The sequence below is a fragment of the Heterocephalus glaber genome, unplaced genomic scaffold (genome assembly GCF_053883595.1).
Source record: "Heterocephalus glaber isolate CG9 unplaced genomic scaffold, H.glaber_assembly_v1.0 deba00001457, whole genome shotgun sequence".
NCBI classification, from domain to species: Eukaryota; Metazoa; Chordata; class Mammalia; order Rodentia; family Bathyergidae; genus Heterocephalus; species Heterocephalus glaber.
The window spans coordinates 36,627,662-36,649,377 of record NW_028258305.1 but is presented as its reverse complement, the minus strand read 5'-3'; the positions used below and the strand labels follow the sequence as shown (position 1 = coordinate 36,649,377).

The 21,716-nt window shown below is 37.1% G+C and overlaps 1 protein-coding gene across 1 annotated transcript in view; it reads right to left on the bottom strand.

Moving 5' to 3' along the window:
- The window catches only part of Srd5a2 (steroid 5 alpha-reductase 2), a 64,513-nt gene that overhangs the window by 22,545 nt on the left and 20,252 nt on the right, over positions 1-21,716 (bottom strand). The window lies entirely within an intron of this gene.

The following is a 21,716-nucleotide window of genomic DNA, read 5'->3' as shown; positions in this document are numbered from 1 at the left end:
GCCCAAGATTATAGGGCCAATTGGTGGAGTAAGAACAAGTAAGGGGAACACGCTGAACCAGCCTGCTGCAGACAAGCAGGTCTGCCCACGCCCTACCGAGGTCCCGAGTCATGCGGAACACGCCGAATCAGCCCGCGCCCTGGCAACAATCCACTGGACCCCCTCCCCCTGCTCCTCTGTACAGCCACCTGGTTCCACACTACAAAGACGCAGAGGACACCAGACCGCCAGACCACGGTACTGAGTCCCACTGCTCCCGGCCCAGAGGTAGGGGCTTCTGAGCTGCCATCCCAATGCTCCTGGTCCAGGGGAAGGGGTTTCCCAGCCACCATACCTCCCGCTGCTCCAGCCCAGAGGAAAGGGGTTTTGGGCAACCTTCTGTCCCGCTGCTCCCAGCCCAGAGGTAGGGGCTTCTGAGCTGCCATCCCACTTCTCCTGAACAAGAGGAAGGGGCTTCCCGGCCACCAATCCTCCCGCTGCTCCCAGCCCACAGGAAAGGGCTATTGGACAATCATCCCTACCGCTGCTCCTGGCTCCTGTCCCACCTCTCCCAGGTCAGAGGAGGTAATCCGTGCAGGCACCAACAGCCCCCCCCCCAGCCCCCGTCAAAATGAGAAAACTTGCAAATAAGTCTCAAAACCAGACTTCAAGATCACCTACAGCAACCCCAAAGGGAGATGAGATGGAACACTCTGATACTCAACCACCTGGACCCACTGAACTGCCAACAAAAGGGGATCTGGAAAAAATGAAATCAGAAATAATTTCTCAGGTAACAGGAGAAATTGGGCACCTAGTGCAAGACATGATTAATAAATCTAGAGAGGAGCTCAGGAACATGATGGAATTCCAACATAAGAAACAAATGGAATCCATAAAACAGATGCAAATAGATTTCCAGGACATGAAAAGCTCCATTGAAAGTCTACACAGCAGAACGAGCCAATGTGAGGACAGAATTTCAGATATAGAAGATAAGATTGCAATTAGTGACCAGGAAAAGAAAAATTGCTTCAAAATTATAAGGGAACATGAGAAATCAATCCAGCAGCTGCTAGATGATGCAAAGAAGAATAACATAAGACTGACTGGACTCAATGAAGAAACAGGAGAGAGTGCAGATGACATAAAAAAATCTCTTCACAGAAATAATGGCAGAAAACTTCCAAAGCAGGGGAAAAGAGCTTGACATACAGATAAGTGAGGCATATAGGACTCCAAATAGCCTTGATCAAAAAAATCTACACATAGGCATATAATTGTTAAGATTCCAGAAACTCAACAGAAGAACAAAGTTCTCCAAGCAGTCAGAGAAAAGAAACAAATCACATACAAAGGAAAGCCCATGAGAATCACAGCAGACTTCTCAACACAAACCATCAAGGCAAGAAGAGCTTGGAGTGACATATTCCAAGCCCTAAAAGAAAACAGCCTCCAACCCAGATTGATGTACCCTGCAAGACTCTTTCAAAATGGATGGAGAAATCGATACTTTCATGACAAAGAGCACCTTAGGAACTTTGTGAATACCAAACCAGCACTCCAAAGAATTTTACACAATATCCTAGGAACAGACAATGAGGATCACAACCCCAGGAAGCAAAGCAGAATGAACCCATCTGGCATGACAAGAAATTAAATGTAAAGGGAGAGAAGCCAACAAAAAGAAAAAGTCATGGCAATGACAAGTCAATACGTTTCAGTTATAACCATCAATGTTAATGGTCTCAATTCACCAATCAAAAGAAATAGACTGGCAGAATGGGTCAAGAAGCAAAATTCAACAAAATGCTGCATACAAGAAACACACTTAATTCAAAAGGAAACACATAAACTGAAAGTTAAAGGGTGGAAAACAATACTGCATGTGACAGGAACCCGAAAAAAAGCAGGAGTAGCTATCCTCTTGGCAGATCAAGTAGATTTCAAACCAACACTGATTAAGAGAGACAAAGAAAGACACTACATCCTTGTAAAGGGAAGAATCCAAGAGGAAGAGATGACAATCATAAATATCTATGCACCAAACACTAGTGCACCCAACTATATAAAACAAATACTAACAGACATGAAAAGTCATATATGCACTAATACAATTGTAGTGGGGGGCCTCAACACCCCACTGTCACAAATAGATAGATCAACTAGACAAAACATAAGTAATGAAATACTAGACCTCAATTAAACTCTGGAACAAATGAACTTAACAGATGTTTACAAAGTCTTCCAACCCACAAAATTAGAATACACATTCTTCTCAGCTGCACATGGGTCATTCTCAAAAATAGACCACATACTCACACATAGAACATGTTTAAGTAAGTACAAAGGAATTGAAGTTATCCCCTGTATATTATCAGATCATAGTGCAATGAAATTGGAGATCCATAGCAAAAAAACAAAAAATTTCATAAACATGTGGAAATTGAACAACACACTTCTGAATAACCAATGGGTCACAGAGGAAATTAAAGAAGAAATCAGACAGTTCCTTCAATTAAATGACAATGACAATGCAACATATCGGAATCTATGGGACACAATGAAAGCAGTCTTATGAGGGCAATTCATAGCAGTGAATACGCATATTAGGAAAACAGAATGAGCCCAAATAAACAACCTGATGCTGCACCTCAAGCTTCTAGAAAAAGAAGAACAGGACAACACCAGAGCTCATACAAGGGAGGAAATTATAAAGATCAGAGGAGAAATCACTGCAAGGGAGACTAAGAGAATGATACAAAAAAATCAATGAAGCCAAGAGTTGGTTCTTTGAAAGAATCAACAAAATTGACAAACCCTTAGCCAACCTTCTCAGAAAAAGGAAAGAAAAGGCCCAAATCCATTCAATTAGGAATGAAAAGGGTGAAATGACAACAGACCCAGCAGAAATCCAGAGGATCATCAATACCCACTTCCAGAACCTATACACCAATAAGATGGACAACACAGAAGAAATGGACAGATTCCTAGATACATATGAATTACCAAAGTTGAATAAAGAAGACCTAAAAATTCTGAACAACCCAATATCAACCAATGAAATTGAAAATGTAATTAAAAACTTATCAACTAAGAAAAGCCCAGGCCCTGATGGCTTCACTGCTGAATTCTACAAGACACTTAGAGAGGAACTGCTGCCACTACTGTTTAAACTCTTCAATGAAATTGAAAGGGAAGCAATACTCCCAAATTCATTTCTGGAAGCAAGCATCACCTTGATCCCCAAAGCAGAGAAAGACCCAACTGAAAAGGAGAACTATAGGCCAATCTCACTAATGAACAGAGATGCAAAAATCCTTAATAAGATACTGGCAAACAGAATGCAGAAGATCATCAAGAAGATCATACACCCTGATCAAGTGGGATTCATCCCAGGGATGCAGGGATGGTTTAATATATGCAAATCAATCAATGTAATACACTATATCAATAGAGCCAAGGACAAAAACCATATGATTATCTCCATAGACTCAGAAAAAGCATTTGACAAAATCCAACATGTATTTATGATAAAAACCCTACAAAAAATTGGAACAGATGGTCTCTACCTCAAACTGATAGAAGCCATCTATGAAAAACCAACAGCCAATAGCATACTACATGGTCAAAAACTGAAATCCTTCACACTAAAATCAGGAACAAGACAAGGATGTCCACTATCACCACTCTTGTTCAATATAGTTCTGGAAACATTAGCCACGGCAATTAGACAAGAGAAAGATATAAAAGGAATAAAGACAGGAAATGAAGAAGTCAAATTGTCATTATTTGCAGATGACATGACACTCTATATAGAAGATCCCAAGAACTCCACCAAAAGTCTTCTAGACTTAATAACCAAATTCAGTCAAGTAGCTGGTTACAAGGTCAACACACAAAAATCAATAGCTTTCCTCTACACCAATGACAGACTCACTGAGAGTGAAATAGGACAAATAATTCCTTTCACAAGAGCATCCAAAAAACTGAAATACCTACGAATCATCCTAACGAAAGAAATAAAATTCCTCTTCTGTGAAAACTATGGGACTCTGAAAAGAGAGATTGAAGATGATATCAGAAAACGGACAGACATCCCCTGCTCCTGGGTAGGAAGGATTAATATAGTGAAAATGGCCATACTTCCAAAACTGCTATATAGATTTAATGCAATTCCAATTGAGATCCCAGCAGCATACTTCATAGACCTCAAGAAAACAATCCAAAAATTCATTTGGAACAAGAAGAGACCCAGAGTAGCAAAAGCAATTCTAGGTAACAGAGACATGGCAGGGGGTATCACAATCCCCAACCTGCAACTCTACTACAAAGCTACTGTGATAAAAACAGCATGGTACTGGCAAAGAAACAGACCTGAGGACCAGTGGAACAGATTAGAAGATGCAGAAACAACACCAGACACACTCAGCCATCTCATCTTTGATAAAGGAGCCAAACAGCCTCATTGGAGGAAAGATAGCCTCTTTAATAAATGGTGCTGGAAAAACTGGGCTTCAACTTGCCAAAGATTAAAACTAGACCTATATCTCTCACCATGCACTAAACTAAAATCAAAATGGATTAAAGATCTAAATATTAAAACAGAAACTCTGAACCAGCTGGAACAGAGGTTAGGTAGAACCCGTGAAGACACTGGTGTAGGAAAAGATTTTATGAACAAAACCTCAGTTGCCCATGAACTAGCACAAACAATCAACAAGTGGGATCTCTTCTTATTAAAAGGCTTCTGCACAGCAAGAGAAACCACCAGCAGTGTGAAGAGACAACCCACAATATGGGAAAAAATCTTCACCTGCTCTTCCTCAGACAAAGTTCTACTATCTCGAATCTATAAAGAACTTAAAAAGATCAGACCCCCCAAATTTAAAGACCCAATCCAAAACTGGGCATCTGAAATGAACAGACATTTCTCAGACAAAGAAGTAGAAATAGCAAATAAATACATGAAAAAATGTTCAACATCACTGGTCATTCGAGAGATGCAAATGAAAACAACACTGAGATTCCATTTCACTCCAGGAAGAATGGCTCCTATCATGAAATCAACCAATAACAAATGCTGGCCGGCCTGTGGGGAAAGAGGAACCCTGCTCCACTGCTGGTGGGAGTGTAGACTGGTGCAAGCACTGTGGAAATCAGTATGGAGATACCTCAAAGAACTAGGACTGGAAGTCCCATTTGACCCTGCTATTCCCCTGCTGGGGATCTTCCCCAAAGAATTAAAAGAATCATACCACAGTGATATATGTGCACCCATGTTCATAGCAGCACAGTTTGTGATAGCTAAAACTTGGAAACAGCCCAAATGCCCATCAACTGGAGACTGGATAAAGAAAATGTGGTTTTTTTATAAAATGGAGTACTATTCAGCCATAAAAAATGAGAAATTAGAGACATTTATAGCTAAGTGGATCCACATTGAGGCAATGCTCTTAAGTGAAATAAATAGGACACACATGTGTAAATACTGAATAGTTTCTCTGGTGTGAGAAACTCAAAGTGTAAATAAGGACTGAATGTATAATAGGTAATGTGAAATAGGAAGAAAAGGGGCAAAGGGAAAGGAAGTGGGAGGGCTAGGGGAAAGGACAGAAGGGAATGGGATTAATATGAGAAAATGGAAAAATAGGAACAAAATCTTTGTGAATAGGGAGGACTGGAGGGGTTGAAGGGAGGGCTGGGCAAGGGTGAAAAATAAGAACCAAGAGAGACTATGTAAAGGTGCAAATTTCCAATGATGAATGTCATTATATTGTATACCTAAAATGTACCAATGATTAGAATGAATAATCAATAATGTAAAATAGGAAGAAAAGGTCCAAAGGGGTAGGGGTAGTGGGAGGGGCAGGGGAAAGGAAAGAAGGGAAAGGAAAAATGATGAGAAATGGAAAAAATGGAAATAAAGTCTTTGTAAATAGGGAAGGGTGGAGGGGGTGAAGGGAGGGCTAGGAATGGAGAAAAAATAAGAACCAAGATGCATTATGCAAAGGTACAATTCCCAATGAGAAATGTAATTGTGTTGTATACCTACAATGTACCAATAAAAGAATTTAATTTAAAAAAAAAGAACAAGCTGTAGGTCTACTGATAAGCCTGGTTCTACATATTAAACATTTCTAATTACTTTTGAATTGACATTTTAAAAAAATGAATTGTCACACCCGAAAAAGAGATTCTAGAGCTAAGGAAGTTTGGGGTGCGTTATAGTAAACAAAGCTTAACATATTTACTTATGTGCTTACACCTTCAAGTTTCAACACACTTAATTAAACCTATGGTGACCACCTTAAAAGGAGAATCCAGTGAACCCCACTCCTCACAAAACGAGAGCTCTACTCTGAAACATACTTTCTAAAATGTGACTGGTGGTTTTTCTTGCAGTGCAGAAGCTTTTTAATAAGATGAGATCCCAGTTGTTGATTCTTTGTGCTAGCTCCCATGATACTGAGGGTTTTTTCATAAAGTCCTTTCCTATGCCAATGTCTTCAAGAGTTCTACCTATCTTCCAGCAAGTTTAGTATTTCTGTCTTAATATTTAGATCTTTAATTCATTTTGATCATAGTTTAGTGCATGGTGATAGATATGGGTCTAGTTTTAATCTTTGGTGGGTTGAAATCCAGTTTTTCCAACACCATTTATTAAATAGGCTATCTTTCCTCTAATGAGGGTGGTTGGCTCCTTTGTCAAAAATGAGGTTGCTGTGTATGTCTGGAGTTGTTTCTGCATCTTCTAATCTACTCCACTGATCCTTGGGTCTGTTTCTTTGCCAGTACCATGCTGTTTTTATCACAGTAGCTTTGTAGTATAGTTTCAAGTTGGGGATTGTGATACCCCCAGCCATGTCTCTGTTACCTAGAATTGCTTTAGCTATTCTAGGTCTCTTCTGGTTCCAAATGTATTTTTGGATTGTTTTCTGTAGTTCTGTGAAGTATATTGTTGGAATCTCAATCGGCACTGCATTAAATCTATATAGTAGTTTTGGAAGTATGGCCATTTTTCACTATATTGATTCTTCCTACCCAGGAGTAAGGGATATCTTTCCATTTTCTTATATCCTCCTTGATCTCCTTTTTCAAAGTGCTGTAGTTTTCAGTGTAGCTGCCTTTTGCATCCTTTGTTAGGCTGATTCCTAGATATTTGATTTTTTTTGGATGCTATTGTAAAAGGAATTGTTTCCCTAATTTCTCTCTCAATGAGTCTGCTATTTGTGTATAAAAAGGCTATTGTTTTTTGAGTGTTGACCTTGTATCCAGCTACTCTACTGAATCTATCAATTAAGTGTAGAAGTCTTTTGACAGAGTTTTTTGGGTCTTCTATGTAAAGTATCATATCGTCAGCAAATAATGTCAGTTTAACTTCTTCCTTTCCTATCTTTATTCCTTTTATTTCTTTCTCTTGTCTAATTGCTGTGGCTAATGTTTCCTGAACAAGAAACAACCTACAGGCTGGGGATTTAGCTTAGTGGTTCCGCCACCTGCCTTGCAAGTGAAAGGACCCAAGTTCAATCCCCGGTACCAAAAAAAAAAAAAAAAGAAACAACCTACAATGTGGGAAAAAATTTTTAGCAGCTGTACCTCAGACAAAGGTCTACTATCTGGAATATATACACAATTGAAAATAATCAGAGCCCCCAAATTCAAAGACCCAATTCAAAAATGGGCATCTGAAATGAACAGACATTTCTCAGACAAAGAAGTAAAAGCAGCAAATAAATATATGAAAAAATGTTCAACATCACTAGTCATTTGAGAGGTGCAGATGAAAACAACCCTGAGATTCCACCTCATCCCAGAAAGAATGGCTGCTATTAAGAAATCATCTAATAACAAATGCTGGTGGGGTTGTGGGGAAAGAGGAACCCTGCTCCATTGTTGGTGGGAGTGCAGACTGGTGCAACCACTGTGGAAATAAGTATGGAGATACCTCAAAGAACTAGGACAAGAGGTCCCATTTGACCCAGCTATTCCCCTGCTGGGTATCTTCCCAAAAGAATTAAAAGAATCATACTACAGTGATATATTTGCACCCGTGTTTATAGTGGCACAGTTTGTAATAGCTAAACCTTGGAATCAGCCCAAGTACCCATCAACTGGAGACTGGGTAAAGAAGATGTGGTTTTTTAATAAAATGGAGTACTACTCAGCCATAAAGAACAAGAAACTAGAGACATTTATAGCTAAGTGGATGCATATTGAGGCCATACTCTTAAGTGAAATAAATAGGACACACATGTGTAAATACCAAATAGTTTCTCTAGTGTGAGAAACTGAAAGTGTAAATAAGGATTAAAGTGATTAAAACGAATAATTGATGATTTGAAATAAGAAAAGATCCAAAGGTGTACAGATGGTAGGAAGGGAAGGGGAAAGGGAAGAAGGGAAAGAAAAAACTATGAGAAAAGAAAAAAATGGAAATGAAATCTATGTAAATAGGGAAGGGTGGAGGGGGTGAAGGGCACACAGGTAATGGGGAAAAAAATAAGAACTAAGATACATCATGTACAGGTACAAGCACCCAATGATAAATGTAAACATATTGTATACCTAAAATGTACCAATAAAAGAATTTTTTTTAAATGTGACTTGTAATCTGTGTAGATGATTGATTCTTGAAACTTTGAGAAATGCTATGATTTAAGCTGTGTCCCTCATATTTCATGTGTTACAAACTTAATCCCCAAATCCATATATTATTTATATTTGCAGCAGGGGCCTTTGGAATGTGATTAATTTAATGGATAAACTAACCTATTAATGGATTTATGGGCTCTCAGAGGAGTGACTTTTTTTAATAAAAGCAGTTCTTTCTGGCACATCTATTCTTTCCTGCCATGTGATGCCTTCTGACATCTTATGATGCAGAAAGAAGGCCCTCACCAGATGCTGAACAGATGCTAATGCCATGCTCTTGGACTTCCCAGTCCAAAGAACGATGATCTAAACAAATCTATTTTTTATAAATTACTCTGTGTTAGATATTTTGTTCTAGCAACAGAAAATGAACTAAGACAAAAACTGATACTTGATTTTGTAAATTTCATATTCATTTGTTACACACAGACACACAGACACACATACACACACACACACCCTATCCAACCCCACAAATCTCCATGCATTCATTTGACCATTTGTATACAACAAAGAGCAAAGACTAGAGAATGTCCCAGATAACCCAGTAGCACTTTGGATATGGATCCTAGCTCCAAAGCCTGGAAAGTTTGTCTTAGATTCTCTTGTGAGAAATAGGCAACCTGAGAAAAACACTAGGCTTTAGGTCAGAGAACTTGGGTCAGTGTTGCTTTATGTGGAAATGGGGTGAAAATTCCTTTCCTGATAGCTCCCAAGATTGATGTAAGGATCAAATTAAATATCTACACAGAAGTACATTTTAAACTGTAAAGTGATTGGCAAAAAGACATATATACATGTTGCATTAATTGTGAATAAAATTTTATAGATTTAAATTATCAAGATGGTCTTGAGGAACTTCAGTCCCCCCCCCCACCGCCCAATAACAGAAACTCCACATCTTTCCTCTTTGGGTTAAACATTACCAACCCTACTGGAACACGGAGGCTATCCAGATGAGTTCAAAACCCTGAAACTTCTCACTTCTGTCATTCAATCTGGATAGTGGAGAACTGAAGTTCTCTGTACTAAAGAGCTGAAGAAGAAAAGTTCACTTCCTGTGTTGCCTCCCTAGAAACTAAAGGGTGCCTGCCCTTTCCTTTCCCTAATTTTCGTCTGATCTCAGGCCCCTGCATCACCTGCAGAGTTCCTTCTACTACACTCAATCACAATAGTGCCTATAACTCATTTACTTGCCTAAACAATTACTTCTGTCTCTCACTTCCATTACAATGTAAATATGCACAGTAAAGAAGAGGAGGCTACATTTCTAAAATAAAAGTGTGCACAAAGAAATGAGACTCAGGAATCTTTCCTCCTTCCCCAGAGGGAAACAAAACAGAAAGGAGATAAAGTAGAAAGACCAAATACTTCTTGATCAAAAAAAGCCTGGCTGGAAGAATTCTACAACTTCATAATCCTATGATCTTTGACAAACTTCTTCACCTACAGACAGGTTAATCATAACTAGCTCACTGGACTTTTGTAAAGATTAAGTAATACGATGCAAGAAAAAAATCTGACCCAGATTATTGCTGAATATTTTTTCTCCTCACATCCATATCTCATGAGAGCTTTGGAGCATGGAAATAGCTTATGTTCTCAGAGGGAAAGAGTTCTGGAAGGCTAAAGTCATTAAAAATAGTTGTTAGCTTCCCAGTGTAGTCCTGTCAGTCCCAACCATGTCCCAGAAAAAGCCCAGGAGATAAAATCCAAAAACTCAGGGCATGATGCAAGTATCCATACTTCCAAATTAAACCATGTACCCAGCCCATCTTTATCCTCTGGACCCTCTAAGTCTGAATGCAAAGTCAGTAGTCATTGCATCTCATCTAAAGGTGTATGTCTTAATCAGGGCAGGTTTGCTACTGCAACAAATAACTGCAGAGTACCAGAGCTCAGTGTCATAGAAGCTCATTTCCTGCTCATGTCACAGCACAGTACTGTGTAGGGGTGATACTCTGCTCCAGAGCCATTCAGATCACAGGCTCTTCAAGGACTCTTCAGCATTTGGCCAACAGTCAAAGGAAAAGCCTGTGGAGGATTGTGTATGTTGTCTTAAAGGTCAAGCTTCAGGCTTAAAGTAGCATAAATTATTCCCACTCTCATTCCTCCTAACCAACTGTAAGGGAGACTGAAAAATGTAGCCTACTGGGTTTCCCAGGGGAAAAAGGAAAAAAGGTGTGGTGAACACAGAACACAGACAGAAGTCCTGAGGAACAAATAAAATTCTTCTGATCTGAATAACTGCTGTTGAAAAGATGGAAATATTCAAAGTATGTTTCAATGCAGAAAAAAACAATTTAGAGAAGGAGAAGAGAGTCAGTTATCCCAAGATGCTGCAAATCAGTGCATCGGAGTTGTAGGTGAATTTCCTGTCAGATCCCATCATACTCTGAGACTCAGTTTCCCTGGTTTGAAGCCACATCTGTCTAATTCCCTCCTACACTTCTAATGTAAATTTTAATTCTTTTATGCTTATTTTTATGCAGAGCCTGAAAATTACTCTGCAAATGCAAACTTTTCTATCACTGTTAAGTAAATATTCATTTGCAGGGACTCTCATTGGAAAGGGTTAACTAAAATTGCAAATCCAAATTAAACCAAAGAAAAAAACTTTGAAATTATACATCTTGCATAGGCCAACTCATATTTAACTAAACCTTCTTCAAATATAAATGCTACTGCAGAGATTTTCAAGTTAATTGAAGACTTTTCATTATATGAAATTTTAAACTTCACTGTCAATCAAAATAAATTCAAATTCTATATGTAAATAAAAATTTCCATGAATTATATTTAGCTGTTCTGTATAGTAATAACTATATATGTATTATATTTCCCTATCCTACATAGTAATAACTCCTTTTCCCCCATATCTTCTTTTATCCACTACCCCATTTTTTCTTTCCTTTTTAGAAAAACTTCTCCAAACAACTGTCTATACTTGCCATACATGTCTTTTTCTCTTTTTCTCCTCCCCCCATAGAAACAAATCTTGAAAAGGTCACCAGAGCCCATCACATTTCCAAAACCAAGAGCTAATTTTCAATGCTCTTCTTAGTTGACAAGTTAATCATTCCTTCATTCTGCAGATATTTTCTGTCTCCAGTATATTACACTGCCTTGGCTAGAAGCATTACTTAGTGGTAGAGCTTACCATGCTCAAGGCCCTGGGCCCAGTCCACAGAACAAAAAACCCCAGAAGGTTTGAACAAGATCCAGGGCCTCATAACATGATTCCTAAATGTCCAGGTTATAATTTAAAATCATTTATCATGCCAATAACCAGAATGATCTGGAAATAAAGAGGAAAAAAAATCAATAGATGCCACTATATCATATTATTAATTCTGAATATATGGAAGAGAAATGTTTAAGACAATTATATTATAAATGAAGACAGGAAAGAGACATAGTGGGTAATATTTCTACATTTGAACCGATAAAATGGTAATACCTGTAAATTATGAAAAGACATGTATATAAAATATAATATAACGACCACAAAAAAGCTATAGAATAGTCTCAAAAATGCTATAGATAAATCAAAATGAGATTCTAAAAAGTGTTCAAGTAACCCAGAGAAAGTATAAAAAGAGAGAAGAGAAATGTAAAAGCATAAAGAACAAAAGAGAAACAAAAAAGTTAGAAGTATTAATACATGAATAATTACAATAAATGTAAATGATCCAAACACACCAATTAAAAGACAGAGTTGGCTAAGATATGACCAAATTAACTATAAGTCAACTACAAGAAACTCACTACAAATATAACAGTATAGGCAGGTTGAAAGTAAACAAAGGAGTAGGGGTATATGCAAACATTAATGAAGAAAATAAAAAGATTGTGGAAAAATTGCAAAGTAGAAAGTGCCAGGAACCTGTTTCCCACCTAGACAACACCTGTACTGGCAGAATCTGTCTAATAAAACTATTTTATAATGCTGGAGTCTATTGATGGCTTACCTCTTGAAAGGCTTGGATGGTCAATTGTGGTTAATTTCAGCTGGGCACAGTAGTAGCTACACATCTCCCTCTCCAGTCTTGTGGCAGGTATCTGTGTGAAGGTCTTTTGAATCAACTTTCAGGAAAGAAAGCCTTTTCCTATAAATATCAGGGATGTATGCTCAAATTCTTGATTACTGCTTCTGACCACAAAGGTACAAAGATATGGGTGGTTATTGTTTGCTGCACCTTCTTCCATTGTTCCAAGTCCCTGCCCATTGACAAAATTGGCTTCCAGGGCATTTAAAGGGTTAGTGCCCTATGTTATTCCTTTTATTTTCTCTTTCTCCTTTTTGGAAACCAGATATTAAAGATGAAGCTATTTAAAAACAACTAAATATATAGGGAAAATTAGAAAGTGAACTCATGACCCAGGAAAAGTACAGGCTCAGGAAAAAAACCTGAACACACCTAACAATCACACCTCAGGCTGATGCTTCACACAGGATAGCAAAAACAAATCCTAGAGAAAAGGAAGAATTTCAGTTCTATAGTTATCATATTATTAGATTAAATGTTCAGCTTTAAATACCAACAACAAGTAAAAATCATAAGGCTTTCAAAGAAAGATGAAAACATGGCCCATCCAAAGGAAAAAGTAAGTAATAGAAACTGCCTGTGAAAAAGAACAAATAGCAGATCTGATCAACAAAGACTATAAAAATAACTTTTGAATATGCTCAAAGAACTAAAAGATGTGGAGAAACTCCAGAAAATGATTATGAGCAAAATGGAAATGTCAATAAAAAGATCAAAAACCCTAAAAGAAGCCAAAAACAAGTTCTGAAGCTGAAAAGCCCTGTAACTGAAACAAACAAACAAAAATTCACTAGAAGTATTCCAAGGCAAATTTAGGCAGAAAGAATCAGCAAACTTAAACAGAGGGCAATGGAAATTACCATGTCTTAGAAAGAGAAGAGGTTGGGTCAGGATTTAGCTCAGTGGTGCCACCGCCTGCCTCACAAGCTTAAGGTCCCAAGTTCAATTCCTGGTACCAAAAAAAGAAAGAGAAGAGGAACCTGTGGGAGGTCATTAGGGAGACCAACATACACATTGTGTGTGGGAGTCCCAGAAGAAGAGAAAGAAAAACCGGTAAGGAGAATATTTGAAGAAATAATGGCTGAAACTCCCTAATTATGATAAAAGATATACATATAAACATCTGAGCTCAGTGAACTCCAGTAGACTCACAGTGATACAAACTAAAATCCAACTTTCCAAAGATAAAAAGAAAATCTTGAAATCAGAAAAGAGAAGACAACTTTTCACATACAAAAAATCTTCGATAAGATTACACCCAGATTTCTTATCAGAAATCTTAAAGGTCAAAGGTGGTGGGCTGATATTTTCAAGGTGCTAAGAGGAAAAAAACCTTTCAACCAAGAAATTCTAGGCCGCCATTCCACCACTCCTGGGGCGGAGGAGGCAAGCCAATCCCAGCGCCCAGGAGGAGGCTCCCTGCCGCCATTCCATCACTGCTAGGGCAGAGGAGGTGGGCTGCACGGGTGCCAGCAGCAACTCCTCCCACACCTTGCCCCCATGGAAATGAGAAGAATAGTAAACAAGCCTCAGAAACAGACTTCCAGATTACCTACAGCAACCCCAAAAGGAAACAAGATGGAACAATCTGATACTCAACCACCTGGACTCCCTGAACTAGCAAGGAAAGAGGATCTGGAAAAAATGAAATCAAAAATAATTTCTCAGATAACAGCAAAGATTGTGCCCATAGTGCAAGACATGATTAATAAATATAGAGAGGACACAGATAAAAAAATAGAGGATCTGAGGAACATGATGGAATCCCAAAATAGGAAACAAATGGAATCCATAAAACAGATGCAAACAGATATCCAGGAGATTAAAAACTCCATTGAAAGCTTACACAGCAGAATGAACCAATGTGAGGATAGAATTTCAGATATAGAAGATAAGATTGAAATTAGTGACAAGGAAAAGAAAAATTGCTTTAAAATTGTAAGGGACCACAAGAAAGCAATCCAGCAGCTGCTAAACAATGCAAAGAAGAATAACATAAGACTGATTAGAGTCAGTGAAGAAATAGGAGAGAGTGCACATGACATAAAAAAATTGTCCACAGAAGTGATGGCAAAAAACTTCCCAAGCAGGGGAAAAGAACTTGACATACAGATAAGGAGGCATATGGGACTCCAACTAGCCTTGATCAAAAAAAAAATTCTACACATAGGCATATAATTGTTAGGATTCCAGAAACCCAACAGAAGAACAAAATTCTACAAGCAGTGAGAGAAAAGAAACAAATTACATACAAAGGAAAGCCCATCAGAATCACAGCAGACTTCTCAATGCAAACCCTCAAGGCAAGAAGAGCTTTGAGTGATATATTTCAAGCCCTAAAGGAAAACAGCCTCCAACCCAGATTGATGTACCCTGCAAAACTATCTTTCAAAACTGATGGAAAAAATAAAATACTTTCATGATAAAGAGAATCTTAGGAACTTCATGAATACCAAATCAACAGTCCAAAAAATTTTAGACAATATCCTAGGAAAAGACAATGAGGATCACAACCCCAGGAAGCCCAGCAGAATGAATCCATTGGGTGTGACAAATTAAACGCAAATGGAGAGAATCCAACAAAAAAAAAAGTCATGACAAGGCTTTTAAAACTTTTAACTTCATCTCCCTAATGAGTATATAATAAAATCTTGTTATTGTACTGATTAGTAATTTTCTGATTCTAGTGTTACACACCTTTCCTTGTGCTGTACTGGCTATTTATCATCTTCTGTCTACTTTTTAATTGGGTTATCTATTAATGAGCTGTAAGAGTACTTTATATATTCTGGTCATAGGTTATATGCATTGTAAATATGGTCTGTTTAAGGACTACTTTTCATTTTTAACGATGTCATTTAAAGTTCTAAATTTTGATGGAATCTCATTTATCAATTTTTTTCTTTTATACGTCAAGTTTTTTTGTATCGTAGGAAATTCTTGCCTACCCTAAATTCATAAACATTTTCCCTTATAATTTCTTCTTAAAATTTTATACTTTTAGGCTTTCATATTTAGGTCCCTAGATCCTTTCAAGTTATTTTTATGTATGGAAATAAAGGGTTGAGGTTAATTTTTTATATACGGATACCAGGTGTTCTAGTGCCATTTGCTGAAAACACTATCTTTTCCTCGGCTCTTGAATTGAGTTTATATTCTATAAAATGCTTATGTTAAATAATCTTTCAAAACTCAGTGGACCATAAATGTGTGGTTCTATTTCTAGATTCTCTGTTTTATTCCAGTGATCTATATGTCTTTCCTTACACCAACACTTTCTTGATTACTTTAGCTTTAGAGGAAGTCTTAAAATTAGGTACTAAACGTCTTCCAACACTGGTTGTTTTTTTTCTTTTTCTTTTTCTTTTTCTAGGTCCTTTGTACGCCTACTTAACTTTTAAATTTCAATATCCAATTCTTCATGTATAGCAAGTATACATAGACCTGAATTTTTATATATACCTTGTGTTTTCTAATCCTGCTAAATTCAAATACAAGTTCTAGGAGGCTCCTAGAGATTTCTTAGTATTTTCTCTGTAGATGATCATTTCATCTACATATAAAGATTTTGCTTCTACCTAGCCAATCCTATTCTAATTGTATCATTTTATTGCCAGACGATTTTGGTTTAGGCCTCTGTTTCAAAGTTTAATGGACAAATGTAGAGTAGACATATCTGTCCTTGTTCCCCACCTTAGGGAGAAAGTATTGTATCTTCTCCATTCATATAAGGCATTCTCACTGGAAGTATGGAGTACATGTGTTTAATCTGTTGAGAAGTTTCTGTTCTACTTCTAGGCTCCTGATAGCTTTTACCATGAACAGCTGTAGAATTTACTCCAACACTTTTTCTCCAACTAGTGGCAGGATCATATGGCTTTTTCCTTTCCTCTGTTAAAATGATGACTTTTGGGGGATGGATCTTCCAATGCTGAACCAACACTGCTATCCCTATAACAAAACCACTTTCTACATCCTGCCAGATCTGACTTCTAAGAGTTTGTTTTGTTAAACAAATTTCTATCTATGTTCATACTTTTTTCTATTATCTTTATCCAGTTGTAGTATTAGCACAATGTTGATTTCCTAAAATGAGGGGAGAAGTGTTCCTTTTTTTCTGCTTTAAATGTTTGATATAATTTATTGGTTAAAATGTATATGAGCCTGTTGTTGTCATATAGGTAGGTTTTCAAACTAAGAATATACTTTCTTTAATAGGTGCTATTCAAATTTTATATTTCCTCCAGAGTTAGTTTCATTAATTTGTCTTCCAAGGTACTTCACAGAAGTTGTCAAATTTATTTCAAAACAGATTTTTGTAATATGCTTTCTATATCCTTTTAAATTCTGTAAAATCTGTGGTAATGTCTCCTAGATCTTGATATTATAATTTTTAAAATGTATAATTGATATTGTGTAATAGGAAGTAAAGGTCTAAAGGAGCAGGGGAAGTAGGGAGGTGGGGGAAAGGAAAGAAGGGAAAAGAAAAAATATGAGAAAAGAAAAAAAATGGAAACAAAGCTTTTGCAAATAGGGAAGGGTGGAGGGGGTGAAGGGAGGGCAGGGGAAGGGGAAAAAATAAGAACCAAGAAACATTTTGTAATGGTACAAGATCCCAATGATGTATGTAACTATATTTTATACCTAAAATGTACCAATAAACTTAATGGGGAAAAAAAGAAATTCTATATCTGACAAACCTACACTTCAGACATGAGGGAGAGATTAAGATCTTCTCAGATAAACAAAAGCTGAGGAAATTTGCTATCACAGATTTGCACTGCAAGAAATACAGAAGGGAGTTCTGCACATGAAAGTGAAGAAACACTGTAGAACAACAAGAAGCCATGTGACAAAATAAAGATCTCAATAAAGATAAAAACATAGGTATCATAAAAGGCAGTATTATAACAGTGGTAAATACTGTACTTCTTATTTTCTACATGATTAAGATACTAATAGAGTTTTTTAAAACAATTATTAATCTAAAAACTAGTACCATTACATTGGTTTGAAACTCCCATCTTGTTTTCTATGTAATTTAGGAGACTAATGTATTTCAAAGAATTATTAGTTTATGTTGTTGGACACAAGATGTATAAATGTCATTTGTGACTTCAACAATCAAAAGGGGTAGAGAAAGAGCTATTAAAGGAGCAGTTTTTGTATGTTTTTGAAATCAAACTGATGTAAATTTAAGTTAGAGTATTATAGCTTTAGGATGTTAAGTGTAATCCCAGTGGTGTCTACAGAGAAAATCACTGTAGAATATATTCAAAAGGAAACAAGAAAGGAATTTAAACATTTCACTATCAAAAAAACCAACTAAACACAAAAGGAGACAGAAATACAGAAAATGAAAGACAAAAAAATCTATAGGCAGATAGAAAACAACTATCAAGATGACAAAATGACAAAAGTAATTTCCTCCTTATCAGTAATTACTTTAAATGTGAATGGATTAAAATATTTTAATCAAAAGACAGAGATTAGCAGATAGAATTTTTAAATGATTCAAATATACGCTGCTCACAAAAGAGTCACTTTGGATACAAAGACACAAATAGAAGAAAATGAAAGCATGGAAGAAGACATTTCATGCAAATAAAAATAAAAAGAGAGCAAGGATAGCTATATTAATAATAGTTAAAATAGACTTTAAATTTTAAAAAAGGTTATAAGAAAGAACACCATTAATATTAAAGGTTCTATAGAATAAGAAGATATGATAATTATAAACGTTTATGTACCTAATAACAAATCATCAAAATATATGAAGCAAAAATTTTATTTAAGGAGAAATAGCTCTGCAATAGTCTTTGGAAAATTCAGTACCCCACTCTGAAAAATGAATAAGATGACTAGATGAAAATTATTGAGCACTGAAATAGAAGACTTAACATAATAAGCAGACTAGATCTAACAGATATATACAGAACACTTGAGCCAACAGCAGCACACACATTCTCATTAAGTGCACCTAGGTAACTTTCCATGATACATGTTAGCCCACAAATTAGGTCTCAATAGACTTAGACAAATATCTCTTTCTGTGATCATAACAGGATAAAGTTAGAAATTAACTATAAAACTTAATCTAGAAAATTCATATACCTATAAAAATTTAATTGCATATTTTAATAAATTCTTTTAAAGTTTTTAATTTATTTTCTTTTAAATTAACATGTAATAACTGTCATGGTTTAGATCTAAAATGTCCCCCAAAGGTTTTGTGTGCTCAGAGTCGGGGCTTTTGGAAGGCGATTGGATCATGAGGGTCCTACACTCATCAGTGAATTAGTCCATTGATGAGTTCATAGCTGACTATGCTTCTCCAAGGTGGAGCCTCGTTGGAAGAGGTGTGAACTGGAAGGGTGTATTCTTATCCCAGGATCTTCTTCTCTCTCTCTCTCTCTCTCTCTCTCTCTCTCTCTCTCTCTCTCTCTCTCTCTCTCTCCCTCTCTCTCTCTTTTCTGGCTGCCACATCATTCTACCATTCTGTTTCTGCTTTAAAGCCAGATAAACATGGACTGATTCCTCTGGAACTATGAGCCAAATTGGACCTCTCTTCCTTTAAGGTATTTTGTCCCGGTGACAGGAAAGTTGACTAATATCTGTACAAATTTATGGGATACACTGTGATATTTTGATATATGTCTATACATATAATGATCAAGTCAGGTAAGTAACATATCCATTACCTCAAACACTTATCATTTATTTGTGATGGAATATTCAAAATCTTCTAGCTATTTTGAAATATACCACATGTTATTCCTGGCTATAGTCACCCTGCTATGCAATAAAACATCAGAACTTATTAATCCTATTTAAATGTAACTTTTTACCCAGTGACTAACCTCTCCCTAATCTTCCTCCCCCACTTCCCACTCTTTCTAGACTCTGGTAATCGTTATTCTATTTCTATGGTGTTTCTTTTTTAGATTTCACATATAAGTGAGACCAGGCAATATTTGTCTTCCTGTACCTCATTGCAGTTAGAATAGCTATTATCAAAAAGACAAAATACGGCAAATGTGGAGAAAAAGGAACCCTTACACACTGCTGATGGAAATATAAATTAGTATAGCTATTATGAAAAACGGTGTGGAGGTTTCTCAAAAAATTGAAAACAGCCAGGTGTGGTGGCACACATCTGTAATCCCAGAACTTAGAAGGCTGAGGCAGTAGGATCGCCATGAGTTCGAGGCCAACCTGAGCTACATTGTGAGTTCAAGGCCAGCTTGAATTACACAGTGAGATCTTGTCTCAAAAAAATCAAAAAAATAAAAACAGATCTAGCATGTGATCCCAATTGTCTCCAGGGAGGCCTGTTCTGTTTATGCTTCCTGGTGATAGATGGTCCAGATAAGGGTGCATCTATCCTGACTCTGTAAATAAGGTGACTTGCTTAAAGTTGCTCAACTGCAAAGGGGCAGCATAGATAGGATTAAAATGGGGGTCCTCTGTTTCAAAACCGCTCACTCATTTCCAAGTGGAGAGGGAAATTTTGACTAGCATATAAAATTGGAGGAGAAACATCCCATGTGCCCTTCAAAAGAATTCAAGTTTGATTGCCTAAACTTTTAGTCCAAGAACCTAAGTGCATCTACAGTGGTCATCTGTTGTATTTGTTGCCCAATATGCTTTTCCCTTCCTATGTCACTTGTCCTTCACCACATAGCCACCTCCTTCCCCCATCTAGCCCATGTGCTAAGAGAGTCACATTCTCCAGATTCCTCAGACAACTAGGACAGGGGACAGTCCTATCACACTGGCTGTCTCAGGTGATCCATAAAACCGCAATAAGATTTCACTTTCTTTCTAGGACTTTGGCCACATGACTTCAGCCTGAGAGGATATAAGTTCTTAGATACTTCCACTGACTTACCACCTTCAAAGAACAGCTTTTCTAAGAAAAGTTCCAGTAAAAGTAAAGCCAAGAGCTGGAGAGAGAACAAGGCCCTGATGGTATCTTTGGAACACTGCGTCAATCTGAGCCTGAAGCTCACTTACTCTCAAGAGTTCATTAATTAGAGTTTCACTTAAGGTTGGTTTTTCTGTCACTTGGAACTAAAAGAGTCCTGGTTAATGCACCATCACATTGCTCTCCTTTGAAATAAACATCAGACTTTTCTGAGAATAAGCCAAGATCAGTGAGGTTTGGGCTTTGCTTTTAAGCATAAACTAGATAAAATTATTTATTCTCTTCAGAGCTGTACACACCAAGGGGCCTTTCCTTGTTAGACATGCTTTGTATACCAGAGGACAGTGCACCAGCATGTCTCCTGAGTTCATAACCCACTTGCCTACACTGTTGTCAGAAAACAACCACAAAATGGCAGTGAATACTCATTTGATTATATACTCAGATGCTACCTGTTATGTAAACGATGGTTTGGGATGTATTGAGAAGGGGATGTGCAGGCCAAGTGTAAAGGTGACTAAACACAGAATGAGTCAGTCATGTATCACATTCACTTACTTTTTATTACTTGGGCAGTAGGTTGAATTATGATACACTCCCCCCAAAGATGGGTCTATGTCCCTGGAACATGTAAATATTGACTTTATTACAGAAAAAAAACTCTATTATCTTATATGAGGAAAGATGTGATCAAATTAAGGATCTTGAGAGAAAGAACTTATCATGTATAATCCAGGTGGGCTCCAAATGCAATCCAATCACATGCAAGACAGGCATAAGAAGAAAATTATACACAGAGGAGCAGGAACTGTGAAAATGAATGCGAGAGATGAGACCACAAGCCAAGGAGTGGTACCAGCCGCTAGAAGCTGGAAGAGATAAAGGATAGACCTTCTTTTAGTGCTTGCAAAGGAAATAGGTTCCTACTTGTTTTCAGACTGCTGGCCTCCAGAATAAAAACAGAAATTTTTTCTATTATTTTAAGCCACTTCTTTTGTGCCCATTTGTTATAGCAGCCACAGAAAACTAATGCACTTTTAGAGCAATTTTCAGCCATTGAAATTAATTTCAGTTCAGACATTTAGTAAGGGAAATGTCACCAGAGA